We start from the raw sequence: 15978 nt of genomic DNA on the forward strand, positions 1-15978 counted from the left end.
TACAGTAGAATTTTCAGAGTGGAGACTAGATCTCATGTTCCGGCTTCAGATCTAATGCTCTTTCATTTCTGTGATGATTCCTTTATGCTAAAAGGATTGGCAAATCTGAACACCATTTTAACTGAGATTCCCAAAATTCATTTAGCTATGACTATTTGAACTCACTTTCCATATACTTTGTAAACCTAGGGTCCAGTCTTCACAACTGTCTAAACAACTTCAGCCAAGTGCTTTACTCTCCCTGTCAGTGGCCAATCTCCAAAAATAAATGATTGTACTCATTACTCTCCAAAGTTCCAGGGATGATCATGGTGAGACACTGCAACTTTTGATTTCCTTCAGCACTTCACCGCAGTCTTTTGCTGGGACAGAAGAGATGTCATGTAGGATTATGACTTCTTGAACTAAAAGTGGAAGGAGAAAAAAGATGAGAGAGATGGTCCCCCTTAATGACACCTTAATAGATAGTAGATTTAAGTCAGAGGCAAGAACCTCCTCAGGCATTAATGTATTTAAATGCTACAGGTTCTATTGCTGTTTTACCCAAGATACAAGTTAATGGATTTTTAAAAAATGCACTTATTTTTTTCTCTTTTGTGTTTCAAAGCAGAAAAAGGGCCTAGCTATCTGCATGCAAACTCTAAGAAATTATTTATAGGACAAATTTCCCACAAGACCATTCAGCGAATGGGAAAAAAAATAGTAGGGGAGAAAAGACCTATATCTTGACACTAAAGGCTTAACATCAAATGGCAACAGAAATCCATTTTCACAGTTTTATTGCCCGTCCTGGATGCTTCATTTCAAAGGGAACGAATTTGAATTCAGACTCAGAAAATTCCCTTTGTTCTTCTGCCTCCCAGCCTTTGGTGCCAAGTGTGGATGGGGACTAGAGGGATAGGTGGAGATCAAAACTCCTCATGGCTCAGCTAACTGGCCCCAAATGATGCCCCTTGGCATTCTTAATTAGAGCAACTAGGCTCCAGATTGACAATGGGCTGTCAATTGTAATCATTTGTATTAGCCAGCTGAGCATTTGAACGTGACATTCAGAGAGTACAAGTTCACTAGTACCAGAAAAATGTTCTCAAATTACAACATCATCTCACACTTCTAGAGTGCTTTATAGTTAGAAAGGACTTTGCCCACAGGTATTTCTTAAAGTAGTTAATATGGGGATAACAATTCTCACATTAATAATTTTCAATCCTTATAAATGAGGAAACTGGAACTCAGAGAAGGACCAGTGACTTTTCAGAGGCTGCATATACAATTTCTAGAGACAGGACTCAAAAAACAATGATCTTGTTTCCAAATCCAACTATCTCCCCCCAGCTGCCATCTTGCCTCCCATGACATCTTGATTGCTAGAATTTATGTTTTACAAAACATACTTTACATATCCTGAGTATTTCAAAAGTCTATTAAAACTTAATAGTAACTTCAAAAAAACTTTGGGGACACTGTATAGTTCATATTAATATAGCTCTTTAAAATATAGCACTTTAGATAGTACTTAAAAATACTTTCAAATATTAGATCATTTTATGCTTACAACAATCGTTGGAAATAAGTGAAACTATTCTTATTTTACAGATGAGGAAACTGAGGCAGACAGATTTGCTCAGAGTTCAGATTTTCTTAGCTTTACTTATAATTATATGTACTCTTTCATTTGCTCCTCAAAACAACCTGTGAGATAGCTAAAATGGGTATCAATATTATCATCCCCATTTTATAGATAAGAAAAGAGACTCAGAAAGGTCAAGTGATTTGAACCTAAGTCTTCTAGACTATCCAATCAACAAAACAATAATTTAGGTGAAAACAATAAACAAGGTGAAAAAGTAGATTCTTTGCCTCAATTGCTACCTAATCTTAATCAGTGTGGCCTCAATCAAGCTGACACCAGTTGAAGACCTTAGTTTGAAAAGGTCAAGGGCATCCAGAGCCATCATAAACAAGGTGAAAAAGTAGATTCTTTGCCTCAATTGCTACCTAATCTTAATCAGTGTGGCCTCAATCAAGCTGACACCAGTTGAAGACCTTAGTTTGAAAAGGTCAAGGGCATCCAGAGCCATCTCCAGTTGTCCTGATCTACATTTGGCCACTGGACCCAGATGGCTCCTGAGCTGAAAGTGGGGCAGGTGACCTTGCCCAGCCCTCCCTCATTTAAATCCAATTCACTTGCATGTCATGGTATCACCTCCCTGATCTCATTTGAAAATGAAGGTCAAACAACAACAACAAATTGAGCCCTGATTTATTATATTTGCTGATTTGAAATGTATATGAGTACACTTAAAATTTAACAATTGCTTCTAGAAAGCTGATCTGAGCTGATCCCAGCATATGACCGTAGCCATAAAAAAAAGAAGATGATTCTCTAACTCTGTTTCCCCCTTTAGCTTCACAAGTAGTCCAAATACTCATAGAAAACATTAGTGACTCTAGGAGGAACAAACTTCACCATGCCATAATTAAGTTTCCCATAATGGCCAAGTCCACTATGAAGACAACTTAACATTCATTGTGGATATAAAAACCAATGAAGATCAGATCAAGCAGGCTTTTAGGGCTGCATGATATCTATAGGGTCAATATTAACACCCAAATCTAGCCTGAAAGAGGGAGAGAATAAGGCTCAATTTACTGTATACTGTGTTATTGTCAAGGATATTGCTAAGCACAATAATTGTATAAATATGTATGCATATATTGGATTTAACATATATTTCTACTATGTTTAACATATATTGGACTACTTGCCATCTAGGGGAGGGCGTGGGAAGGGGAGTGGAATTAGAACACAAGGTTTTGCAAGGGCTAATATTGAAGAATTGTCCACTCATATGTTTTGAAAAATAAAAAAAGCTTTAATAAACAAAAGAATACTGCTAACCAATACCTTGCTAGAATATTTCATAAATAATAAAGCTTTCCATGATTTTGTTCTTTTGTTAATTTTAAATAAATAGGGAAATTTGTCCTTCCAAATATGAGATTCTATATTCTTTATATAATTCCTTATTTCCTTATTAGAGGAGAATAATATAGATCATCTGTGGAGGATGAAATGGAAAGAGCCTTGACTTTGTAATAAGAAAGACCAGGAGTTAACACCTAGCTCTCTTTTACTAGCTGTTCCCCCTTTCTGGGTTTCAGTTTTCTCCTTTGCAAAATGAAAGAGTTGTATTAAATGGTTTCTAAAGTTCTTTCCAATTCTAACATGTTATGAATTTGTGATGATGCAAGTTCCTTTATGAGGCTGGGCATTGAATTGGATCAATGTAGCCAACTGGTGGCCTATAGGAATTCTACCCAAGAAATGAATGGATTGTGCCAGTATAATAAAACTTTGGGAAATCAGAAGCCTAGAGTTTGAATTAGATAGGAAATAAATGCATACAAGTGTATTTCCTGAATATAAGAAGAATTCTTGGAACAGATGAGAATTGGTCGAATTTGTCTTGAAGAAGGTATGTAGAAGAATAGGAAAAGGTGTGGACTTTTTGTTGGGAGAGGCCTGGGTTAAGATCTCAGTCCCTCCTCAGCTATGTATTTCTAGGCAAATAATGTAAGTTCTATGAGTCTCAATTTCCTCATTAGTAAAATGTACATTCTAATAACTATACTACCTCTCTCACTAGGGTTATTATGGAAATCAAATAGGATAATTTACATTAAATGTTTATAAATCTTAAAGAATAAATATTAGCTATTATTATTTTAATTTGATATTATTTAATATGTACTATTTAATTTGATACTATCCATTTAGTGACTAATGATGATGACAACTGACATTTATATAATATTCTAAAGTTTGCAAACCACTTTACAGAAAAGAAGTTTTCAACAAGGTTCTTCAGGGCACTGAACTTGGTAATTTGACATCTCTTGGTGAATTGCAGCTCTTTTTTTCACACAGCCAACAAACTGTCTTTAAAAAAATACAGCAAAACCATTTTTGGCTGAGGTCCATAAAGTCTTGGTGGCAGTATTAGAAATAGAGAGAAGAAGAACAATCATAGTTATAATAAGTTTATAAAACTTGCTTTTTTTGTAGTGAGTAGTCTATAGTCTGTAGACACTTTCTTGACACCTGTCAGATGGTTTGCACAAATATGAGAAAAATGAGGTTGAGAGAGGTCAAGTGAACTCCAAAGTCACATAGGTGACCCAAATGTCAATCCTCCCAAAAATGTCTTCTGATGTTCCCTCTAATGAAAGATTTATAGAATCAAAGACCTAAAGATAGAAAGGACTACAGAGGACTAATCCCCTAATGAAAAACTAAATAACTATTTCCCAATAAGAGCTCATCCAGTTATTGGGTGAAGATTTCTGGTAATGAAGAATCTACTACTTTAACTGGAAGCTGATTTCTTTTTTTTTTTTTTTTGAAAGCTTTAAGTAAGAAAGTTTCTTTCTAACATATCAGTTTTCTTTATAATTAGTGGAAATCTATTTTTCTGTAACTGAGAAGAAAGAATCTTATAATTTTTTTCTGCCTTACAGCCCTCAAATATATTCAATCATCCTCTCTCACTGCTTCAAAAAACACACATAGACATATACAGTTGAGTTTATACACATTAATAGTAGCTTACATTTATAATGTTTTAAGGTATAGATAAGGGCTTCTTAAACTTTTTCCACTTGTAATTCCTTTTTACCCAAGGAATTTTTATGTGACTCCAGCTTGAATCTGAGTTGTGGTGATTCTGGCAGTATTTGTGCATTGCATGATGTGTGTTCAGAACCAAGGATACAGTAAAGTTGTGTGATACAACATAGGCAAGTGCTGTCACTTTGGATTCATTATGTATTTGATTTTGAATTAATTTTTGGTTGTTGCATTAAGAAAACTTTTATTGTCACCAAATTTTTTGTAACCTCCCCATAGTCAGTACTGGTTTAAGAAATTTTGGTAGTGATAATGCTTTTCTCCCAGCAGTGCTATGGGTAGCTATTTTATTTTCCCCATTTCACAGAAGAGGGCAAGAGACTTTAAGAGATCAAATAACTGTTCACTAAATTAATAAATATCAGGGGAAGAATTTGAACTTACATGAGGCCACACCCAATCCCTTTCCACTCTAGTAAGCTTCCTCTAATGTTACCAAAATTTATCAGAGACCTGGAGTGCTTCCTGGAAATGGTTGGCAAAGCTATTCACCTTGAAACACTGAAATTTTAGATTTAAAGTCAATAGAATCAATTTTGAGTATCTGCTAGTGTGTTCAGCATGGGTATAAGGTCCCATGAAGAATATGAGACAATGACCCAGTCCCTGCCCTAACTATAGTGGTAACACTGATATATGGGGAACAATTAGAGGGGAAAAGACAGGACAATACATGAGAGAGTACAGGTTTACTGCACAATTTTCCTTTCTGCTTCTGAAGCCTGATTTTTGACTCTGAAACATATTTACTTGGAGAAGTTGGAGATATTCAAGATAGAAAAATTCAAGAATTAAACAACCTACCCTCATCGGATATTAGCTTTTCCCTCCAGTAAGTCTTCCCTTAGGAAAAGTTGGTCTATCTAGTCTCTCTGCCATGTGTTCTCTAATCCTGCCAAATTATAGGTGTTATCCCTCTCTGTACCTTTGCTCACACTATTTCTTTTATTGGAATGTCCTTTGCAACCTCCATGCTTTGTTGTAGTTAAGTTGTTTTAGTTGTGTTCAACTCTTCCTGGTCCCATTTGGGGTTTTCTTGGCAAAGATACTGGAATGGTTTGCCATTTCCTTCTCCAGCTCATTTTACAGATGAGGAATTGAGGAAAACAGGGTTAAATGACTTGGCTAGGGTCACACAGCTGGTAAATGGCCAAAGCCAGATCTGAATTCATGAAGATGAGTCTTTCTCACGCCAAGCTTGGGCTCTACCCACTGTGCTACCTGCCTCTTAACCTCCATGTTTACTGAATTATTACTCACCATTTAAAGCCTAACAATACCCCTTCCACTAAAAAAGTCTTCCTGATTGTACTAATCTCTTTGCTCTTTACTCTGTTGAAATATTAGGTGTTGAAGGTTCAAGCAAAGAGCTCTTTGAGGTTAGATTGATTAGAAATAAAAAATTGTCACTGACTAGTACAATCTCATTGAAGCTGGTTATTTCCTTCAACATTTTAGATTTCAAACTATATATACTTTTTCATCCTGTGCTTTTATATGACCACATGAGGGAAAAAGGAAATGGAAGTGAATGAATAAAAAATCTTCATAGGATTTTAGATGAAGAGATCAAAATGTTGCTAATATATTTTATGAGCTTAGTTTTTTAGAATGATTTTCTCTCTAGTCCTCCCTCATACACATATATTCCACTTCTATGTCTTTGTGTTGGTCTTCCTACAAATGCTTCATCATTGGTCTTCTGGTATTGTCTTGGATCATTGTATTGTTGAGAAAAGCTAAGTCACTCACAGTTCTACATCATACAATATTGTGTTACTATGTATAATGTTCTCCTGGTTCTACTCACTTCACTTTGTATTAGTTCATATAAGTCTTTCCTGATTTTCATTTCTATATAAAATTACAATAATGCATAATTACAATAATATTCTATTACAACTATGTACCACAGCTTGTTCAGTCACTCCCCAATTGATGGGCATCCCTTTGACTTCCAATTCTTAACCACCACAAAAAGAGTTACTATAAATTTTTTTATATAAATAGGTCTCTTCCCTCTTTTAAAAAATGTATATGGTATATAGACTTAGCAGAGGTATTGCTGGATCAAAGATTATTCCGTTTTATTTTGGGCATAGTTCTAAATTGTTCTCCAGAATAGCTGAATCAGTTTACAAGTCCACTGACAATGTGTTAAAATCCCAGTTTTCCCACATGCTCTCCAAAATCCAATCCCACCTTCATCTTTCTCTCCATTATAATAGGTTTTTTCATGCCTCTTTTATTTAGAATAAATTACTTCATTTCATCATCTCTCCTTTTTCTTTCAGTGCAATTTACTTTTTCACCACTTTATTTTGTTTTTTAGGATAGCATCCCATCAAAGTCATCTTATATCCACTCCCTCTGTTTATATATATTCCCAATTGCTCTTATAGTAATAAAGTTCTTAAGAAATAAAAATATTATCTTGCCATATAAAAATATATAGTTTTATTTGATTTTATACATTTTCTCTTTCTTATTTCATTTTTACCCCTTTATGTTTCCTCTGAGTTTTATATTGGAGATCAAATTTTTTATTTTTAATAAGGAATGCTTGAATACTTTATTTCATTAAATATCAATTTTTCCTGAAAGACTGCATTCGCTTTTTCTGGATAGGTGATTCTTGGTTGTAATCCTAACTCCTTTGCTTTCCAGTATCATATTCCAACTTTTCTGATTTTTTAAACATGGAAGCTTCCAAATCCTATGTAATCCTAACTATACTTCCATGATATTTGAATTGCTTCTTTTTGGCTGCTTGCAGTACTTTTTCCTTGATCTGTGAGCTCTGTTCTTGGGAGTTTTCATTTTGGATTTTTTTCAGATGATGATCAGTGGATTCTTTTAATTAGATCTGTTTGTGTTTTTGCTTTGTTTGAGATCATGATTGCTATATATTCTTTCTTTGCTTCAGCTGAAGCTTAACAAATTCTGTTACTGCTCCATACCTTTATCTTCTATATATCTCCCTGCTTCAAAAGCATTTCTTGTAAACAAGATATTGTAGAATTAAGGCTTTTAATCCATTATGCTATCCATTTCTGTTTTATGGGTGAATTCATCAATTCACTTTTATAGCTATGATAACTATTTTCCTACATGCTATTTTCTCCTTCTTTATCTGCCCCCACCCCTTACCTCTCTATCCTTTGCCTTTTCACAAATGTTTTTACTTCTCTTTATCATCTTCCCCAATCCACTCTCCCTTTTATTAGTCCTTACTCCTACATTCTATTATCCCTTTTTACTTCCTTATGGGGTAAGTTTAGATTTTTAACTGTGTGTATATGTAATTCTCTCTTTGAGCCATTTTTGATGAGAATAAGGTCTAAGTTTATTTTAAAGATGACTTTGCTCATTAATATCAAGAGTGGCACAAAACAGATGAATTGTTTGCCAAAGATTTTCAACACTGTCATGGAGAGCGTCTTGAACTAAAACATAAGAGAATTCTCGAGAGATAGTATGACTATGTAGATCTTCCTATTTGCAGAAAGTGAACTGATTATTTCAAGCCCGAACAACTACAGAATGGCAACCAGTGTCACTGAAAAGATTGTGGTCTGACAATTCATCCAAAACAACAACAACAGCAAAGTGGAATGAAGAATATCCAGACTACGATATGCAGTTGAATGGAAAACTCATAAAGTTGTTCCAACAGTGCACATACCACTCTTCTATTTTTTTTAAACTATTGATATTTTTGATTGCGAGTGATTTTAAAATGTAATTTGATATCTGGCAATGCTATATCTCCTTCACTTTGTATTGCTATTACCCTTGGAATCTAGATCTTAATTCTTTAAAATGAATGTTGTTATTTTGTTGCTGTTGTTGTATAAAATTCTCCCTTAATTGTATACAATTGTATAAAATATTTTGTTATTGTTATATAAAATTCTGTCTTGATTATTTGAATTCTATTGCACTATTGTAAATTAGGGCAGGTAGGTGGCATTGAGTCTGGAGTCAGGAAGAAAGAATTTATATCTGGCTTCAGACACCAGCTTTATGACTCTGTGCAAGATATTTAACTCTGACTCAGTTTCTTCATCTGTGAAAAGAGCTGGAGAAAGAAATGGCAAATCATTTTAGTACCTTCATCAAGAAAACCTCAAATGGGTCACAAAGAGTTGCACATGACTGAAAAAATAACTAAACAATATGAACAATAAGATTTGTAAATTAGCCTAGTACCATTATTTTTATTAGTTTTGGATAACTTTGCCATGAACAGTTTAATATATTTCAATAATACTTTATTACTAAGGGTTTTTGAAATTTTACAGTATTTATATAAAATTTGGCAACTTAATTCCAGACATATTTTGAATTTTATAGTTATTTTGAATACTGAATACTGAAATGAATGTATTTTCATTTCTTCCTGTTTTTTAATACTATGTAAATATACTAATTATTTTTATGGATTTATTTTGCATACATATTTAACTGAAGCTATCATATATCTTTTTTAGTTTCTTCACTGATTCTCTAAGTATTATATATTATTATTTAATCTGCACATAGAGATCCTCTTTGTTAATGCTTATACTTTTAAATTTGTTGTCTCATATAATTGTTATTTTTAACTTAAACATAACTGTATTTAAAAACAGTGAGGAGAGGGAACCTCTTTGCTTTATTTCTGTTTTACCTGAGAACATTTTTACTGCTGTAAATAATGCCAAATTCTACTCTTTAGAAAATTTTAAAAATATTTTTGTTTTTCCCTCAGTTACATTTTTATTATATAATCTCCCCCTAAAAATACCTTTAAGAAAAATAAAATAAAAAGAGAGAGAGAAAGAAAAAATGCTTCAATCTGTATTAAATCTGCACACCAATTCTTTCTCTGGGTATGGATAGGATTTTTCATCATAAGTCTTTTGCTAGTTGTGGATCATTGTATTGTTGAAAATAGCAAAGTCATCTCAGAGTATTGCTATTACTTTGTACACTTCACATTTCACTTTGCTTGAGTTCATGGAGGGCTTTCCAGGTTTCTCTGAGAGCAATCTACTCATCATTTCCTGTAGAACAATAATGTTCCATCATAAAATCACATACCACAATTTATTCAGCCATTCCCCAATTGATGGGCATCCTTTCATTTTTCAATGTTTTTGCCCTGAGAGGAGAGCTCCTATAAATATTTTTGTACAAATAGGTCCTTTTCCTTTTTAAAAAATCTCTTTGAGATTGCAACTAGTAGTGGTGTTGTTGGGTCAAAGAATATGTATGATTTTATAGCCCTTTGGGCATAATTTATATCTTTTGATCATTTATCAATTGAGTCATGGCTCTTATTTTTTTGAATAAATTTGACTCAGTTCCCTTTATGTTTGAGAAATGATGTCTTATCAGAGAAACTTGCTACAAAATTCTTTTTACAATTACTGTTGGTAACTGCATAGAAAGATGTTTTTGATCAAATTACAAGACTTTAAAAATTCTAATATAGTTAGGTTTTTTAAAAAAAAACTTAATCATAGTACATAATATTACCATATTTTCCTTGAAATATTTTAAAAAATTGTTTTAGAGCTCATTCTTTGCTTTCTCTTTCTGAATTGGGCACAAAGACTATATTTTTCTCATAAAAATTTAGTAAAATAATACCTATCAAAAGGTTTAGTGGAGCAATGTCTGTCTACTTTTAAGAATAAATTTTTATGGCATTGTTATTAATTACTCTTTACATATTTGTTAATTTTTTTTAAAACTTCATCTTGCCTAAGAATTTTTTCTTCAGTTTTTCTCTTGAGTACGAACCAGGTTGATTTTAGACTGATCTGGTAGTTCAGGTCTGGGACTGGAACAATATAAGCCACTTGTAGACTATCTGATATTTAATTTCTCCCCCTACTCATGAAAAAGCTTTAAATAAGCTCTTAAAAACATTAAAACCACAAAATATGGTATGGAAAAGATACTTGGCAAGGATATAATACCAATTCAGATAGGTGTCTTTCTCCCTACCCCCCTTTCCATATGGAAATTATTTGTTGGGGCAGATGGAGCACATGGGTGTGATAATTCCTATAGCAGGGGGTCACCCCTATCAAGTCTAAAGGTCATTGCCTTTTCATCATTGGCATTTTTACATCTTAGGTGACTGGGGAGGCATGGGTAATTCAGGTCTTAGCTTCCTAGACTAATTAAGTCTCAGAGATGTTTTTTTTTTCTTTTTTTTTTTTTTCTTTTCAGTGTGTATGGAGTGAGGAGAATCTAGATTAGTCTACATGGCAGAAAGTTAGTATATCCTGTTCCAATCACATATGGTTTATTCAATTTTTTATTTTTGAGATTCAAGGTCTATTTCTTGTTTTGTCTGTCAGTTTGTGCATTTTAAATTTATGTAGACTATCAGCCATTTCCTTTGAATTCTCAGTTTTGCAAGAAAATATTTGTGCATAATTCTTTTCTTTTCCACTCATGAATTTACCACATTCATTGTTTTTTCATTTTGGTAATTTGATTTTTTTCCCTTTTTTCTTGAAGCTCATGTTTTATTGATTTTATTTGAGCTGTTTTTGTTATTTATCTATTTTTCCCTAATTTTTGAGATTTCACTTTAAACTTGTTTCTATTGCAACTATTTTATTTTCTTGTCTTTAAATTGTACATTCAGGTCATTGGTTTTTCTTCTTTCTATTTTCCTTCATGTAAGTTTGAAATGTAAAATTTCCCAATAACTGTTTTAATTGCATTGCATAAATATTTCTATCTTGTCTTATTGTTTTATTTATCTTTAACATGATCATTGCTTTTGTAATTTTTTCTTCGATTAGATCAGTATTCAGGCTGTTATTACTTAATTTTTATTTTATATATGCTTTTTTCTCAGTTAGTCAATATTTATTACATTAGCCTGTAAGAAATACATTTATTGCTTCTATCTTTATTCATCTGTTTTTGATGTTTTATGACATAGGTCATAATATGTAACAATTTTTGCAAAGGTTTTATTGGATACTGAGACATATGTATATTCTCTAACATTCTCATTTAGAAGTTGCAGTAATAAAGTCATGTAATTTTTTTCAACAATCTGTTCACTTGTATATTTTCCTTCTTGCTTACTTTTGAATTTATGTAGTTATGAGAGAAGAATATTAAAATCTATTATTTTGGTTTCTCTATTAGTGGCTTTTAGCCTAGTTTTTCTTTTAATAAAAATGACATTTTGTGACATTTATATCTATACATACAATCTATATCTATACATACACACATACACTTATATGATAGTGTTATTTGTTCATTGATGGAGCCTTCAAGCATAATGTAGTTTGTCTTTCTATATGATTTTTTTGTTGCTGCCTTAACTGAGATTATTATTGCAACTCCTGCTACCTTAGAAATTCCTATGAAATGTTAATTATTTTTATTTTCTTTTTTTTTAAAAAAAACTATGTATCTATGTTTTTGCATGCATGATTTGATGTCACAGAGTAGATGACAATATTATAACCATATATATGTGATAAAGGTCATGAGCCCCTTTTTCCATCTCTATCAAGCAGAATGCTAACCAAGGATCAAAAAATATTCCTAAAACAGTATTTGAATTGCAGAGAGCAGTACTATACTAATCTCACCAATCACCCTATATCTCTATGATCAGCATCAAAAAGGTTCTAGAACAAAAAATAACTCTCTCGTTTCTTCCCTCTCCCCTCCTCTACCATTTACTTAGAGATCTGACAGTGATTAAAGATGGATGTCACCTTTGAAAGGAAGTTGGTCTAGAAAACAAATAAATTTAGGATTTTAAAAGTTCATTTAGCACTCAATGAGGTCTGCTTTTTGATGATGATAAGTCAAATTTAACAACCCTTCTCCCCCAAACAATGTCATAGTATGTAACCAATTTTTGCAAAGATTTTATTGGATACTGAAATGTATATATTCTCTAATATTCTCATTTAGAAGTTGCAGTAATAAAGTCATGTATGATAGCATGAAATTTGGCTCAGTCTTGTGAGGTGCTAGAAGAACAGATGGGTCCTTTAATCAAAGAAGATGAAGAAAAGATGGTCATAAGAAAGGAGTCTATCTACAATATCATTTCCTTCAGTTTAAGGAGTATAGGATTGTTAGTAAGTACTAACATGTTTTATTTGAATGTTCTAGTGCAACATCTAGGGTAACATCAGCAAGGTTATTCTGGTAATCTTTACCTACAGAGAGTCCTAATTAATGGTTTAGTCACTGAGTTTCTAGCTTCCAACAACCTGGTGACCCACAGGATTAGTCACAGAATCAATAAAAATGATAAGCTATTTTCTAACTTTACATAAGACAGGCCAAAACCTATTCTACCAGGAAGACCCCCTTGTCCTCTACTTCCAAGGACCCACTAAAACCTATCTAAGTTTGCCATATGTCATGCTCACAGTGGAGGGAATTGTTTACAAACCAAAAACTAGGGGCTTCTAAAGTGATCAGATCCTGAAAAAGAGCCATTCAAATGGCCAAATCTGACAATAGTACTGAAAGAAACTCAGGGAATTCAGTAAGCATTTCATCAAAGTACTGGCTTTAGTTAACTTATCCTGGCCCTTGCTCATCACCTTAAAATGTTGACTTTGATGTTGAAAATCACAACCATTTCCTTAGGGTTATGATTCTTGAAGTTAACAATGTGGAATGATCTTAATGAATAAAAGGTCTTCCAATATTATGGGACAGGCTGACCAAAAACCAGTTTGAACTAGAACCAACCCTCACAAATCCATACACATTCAATTTATATAAGGCTGATTTTTGACTAAGATAAGGGCACATATTTCTGACTACCCTTCCACTGTTATTCAGATTATGGTCTTTGTTCCTCATACGGTAGTTCTCCTTAAACTTATTAAATTCATAGAAGTATCACGTCTCGCCTTGGTTGGGTTCCCAGGGATAACAATCAGCCTGTGTCCAAGAGATCCCTAATGGTACAAACTCCATTTCCCATTCAATAAACAGTTACCTTGTCATTAAGGCCAACAATTCTTCATTATTCTGAAAGTAAAAACTGAATGGGTTTGAGGAGATTCTTCTAAATTCTGATAAAGTTGAGCTGATAGAGTTACCAGGACTAAAGGCCTTATCACATCGTCCTTCCTCTTTTCTTAGTTTTCCTAACCAGAGTCCTAATGGAATTGCTATCAATATTCTTCTTTTCAACTCTGTTTTAGAAACCAGATTTAGAAAACAAATAATTTCTGTCTATACAAAGCTATTTATTTTTTTTTTCCTTTTTTCCTTTTAGGGGAGGTCACTGAGAAAGCAACTTCAATGGGATCTGTTTAATATCAAGAAGGCCAATCCTATATCAATCATGTACTCTCTAGGTTCCTATGAGTAAAAGAGAGGTACTGGAATAAGATAAATGGGCGCACTTGATATAGAGGAATTCATCTTCTCTGGATCCTGTTCTCTTACAGAACCTACTCTCCAATATCTTTAATTTTTTTGGGGGGGGCAACAAAATCAGATTGGGGTGAGCAAGTGACCATTCCCATCCCCACCCCCATAACTCTTTCCCTTTCTCTTTCAATTGTGCAATAACAAGGTTCACTAATAAGCACTACACCATCTGTACAGGCAAAGCTAATGAGGTCTCACTCAACTTCTCTCCAATCAATTCATCAGTCAGCTTCTTATATCAATTAGCAATGATGAAAGAATGGTGAAACAGATGGTGATTTTGTCCCCTGCTCCTTCTATTAACAGGTTTAGTTGACCAAACCTTCTAAGTTTTTAGGGGCTATAAACTCTCCTATTTATGGAATTTATTTCACACAGCCCACAGTTTCTGCACTATTGAATGAGATGGAGCAGTGACACTCACCTAATCAGAGTATACCACCCTTCATTATCTCATCACCACTATCACTCCTCTGAGAAAACAATGAGCTCAGCATCAGTCTAACTAAACTGTTGTCTATCAGGCCAAATGGCCAAGATCTGGCCAAAGTTCCCTATGTGAGGTTAGGATCTGAAAACCTGAATCCATGAAATAGAACTAACAAACCAAAACTTTTACTAAATATAACCACTTATCAAATTATCAACTACACAAACTTTCCAGGTTCTATTCTTCAAAAATGTTCTAAGGTCGACTAAAAACAAACACACAAACAAACAAACAAAAAAAAAAAACCTCAACAACAACTTTCCTTATAGAAATAAAAAAGTCTATCAGACCTGAAAAGCTATATAGCTTCTTCTCCTTGCTGATTGATAAAGGATTCATCTAAGTAGATCATAGTATGCTTAAGTCTCAGCTATGAATCTCTATGATTGCTGGCTATGAAAATGCTTTAAAGCAGGAAGCATAGTCAGTTCCTAGGCTTGGGAAGAATGAGTAACTCCCAAAAAATCTACTCCCAGAAATTGGGCTAATGCCACTGGGGTGTGATATAATCTTTGTCCATGGAATCTGATCTTATTTTTATTTTTTCCTCATTTTTTCAAGATGTAGAGCTTCATGTTGGAGAAGATCATGTCCTAAGGTGTACAATCTGCTCTCTTCAGAAGTTTTTTTCAAACCTCACCTCTTTCTTCCTCTTATCTATATGGGTTTGTTGTTTGTCCTTCGATCTGGAAGAGGATCATGACATGCAAGTGAATTGAATTTGAGTGAAAGGAGGCTGCACAAGGTCACCTGCCTCACTTTCCCCTCCAGAGCCATCTGGGTTTAGTGGCAAAATATAGATCAAGATGAGACTGGAGATAGCTCTGATAAAATGGGAGACCTTGGTCTTTTTAAGCTAAGGTCTTTAGCAGGTCTCAGTTTGACTGAGGCCACATGCATTCAGTGATTAAGGCAACGTAGCAATTGAGGCAAATAATTCACCACTTTCACCTAGTCCCCTCCCCCCCCAAAATTCTAAATGAATGAATGAATGAATGAATCTTGGAAGGGAAGACTCTCAGGATTTCTGGCCAAAGTAAAAATGACTGCTATTTACATTCGATCTGAGTCAATCAGGACCCAAATAGTGATCAAATGGGATTGTGTCATTATATTATCAGATCATCTTCACCCTATGATCTGTTTCAAGTGTTCTGCTCTTAATCTTTAAGAAGAGAGGGAGAAATTGAAAGACTTGTATCTACCTCTTCTCTTAACTTTTGCTGAGTCTTCTGAGTCCATGTCCCACATTGTCCTTTCTGGAAGAATTCCTCTTCATTATTATACAATCTAATTTTTAAAATTTACTAATAAAGGAATGAGATTTTTTCCAAATATTAATTTTTCTTCCTTCTATTTT

At 33.6% G+C, this 15978-nt stretch overlaps 1 non-coding gene across 1 annotated transcript; it reads right to left on the reverse strand.

Annotated features, from left to right (window-relative positions):
* Positions 1-12136: 12136 nt before the first annotated feature.
* On the reverse strand, positions 12137-12260 carry LOC127552700 (U6atac minor spliceosomal RNA). Its single transcript, XR_007951552.1, has one exon. It is a non-coding gene; the product is annotated as a U6atac minor spliceosomal RNA (small nuclear RNA).
* Positions 12261-15978: the final 3718 nt, after the last annotated feature.

This window comes from Antechinus flavipes, chromosome 2 (genome assembly GCF_016432865.1).
Source record: "Antechinus flavipes isolate AdamAnt ecotype Samford, QLD, Australia chromosome 2, AdamAnt_v2, whole genome shotgun sequence".
Classification (NCBI taxonomy): Eukaryota; Metazoa; Chordata; class Mammalia; order Dasyuromorphia; family Dasyuridae; genus Antechinus; species Antechinus flavipes.